The following is a 969-nucleotide window of genomic DNA, read 5'->3' as shown; positions in this document are numbered from 1 at the left end:
ACCGGGGGCACCGGGGGCACCGGTATCGCCCACAGGCACCCGCACCGCCCTGCTCCTGTGTGTGTGAACCGCGGGCTGGCCGCGGGACAGCACCGCTGAGGGCGGGCGGATATTTAAATAGGCAATTTGCATATGCAAATACGTGTTATAATATGGGCAAGGACAGGTGTGTGTCAGAGTGGGGTGAACGCACACACTCAGTGAGCTTTATATATTATATATAATATATGTAAAATAAATAACGAAATGTAATATATCATCTAATATTATAATGATTTAATAATATAATTAATGGTGATAAAATAATACATTGAAATGAAAGTGATCAATAATGACATAATAAAAAATAATAACAATTTATAATTACTATGCTCTTATATATTATATAATTTGTATTATAGATTACATAAAGCATATATATACATATAAAATATAATTTTGTATTCTATTCCATAGAGGCTCTGAGAAGGGGTACGTCAGCCTGCACAGACTACAGATATACATGTGTACATAGAAGGAGGCTGTGTGAGGCTGGGGTTTTTATACACATATATATAAAATGATAGATCACATTCCAGTGTAGCAGCATGTACCCAACAGGAGGCAACAGCATGACTCTGTGGGGTGTAATACTAAAAATAAATACAAATAATACTCTGCATAACACACAGAACGTGGCAGATATAAGCTGTCCTGGGGATTTTGTTGTATGTTCTGTGTTATTATAGCTGCAGGGAGAAATGAAGGAGTGCCTGGCAGTGTGTGCATTTGTGGAGCATAAATAACACAAATCACATTCTCTCCTGTTAAGTGCTCTGTGGTGTAACATTAGGATAAAGAGTCTGTACAAACACATGGACCTACAGGCGTGAATGTGTGTGTACACAAGTGTATAAATACATATATCAAAGGTGCTTATATATTATGGAAATATATAATATATAATATATTATTTATGATAATTTTATA

Source organism: Corvus brachyrhynchos, unplaced genomic scaffold (assembly GCF_000691975.1).
Source record: "Corvus brachyrhynchos isolate BGI_N302 unplaced genomic scaffold, ASM69197v1 scaffold555, whole genome shotgun sequence".
Taxonomy (NCBI): Eukaryota; Metazoa; Chordata; class Aves; order Passeriformes; family Corvidae; genus Corvus; species Corvus brachyrhynchos.
Note: the sequence above shows the minus strand (reverse complement) of the source record.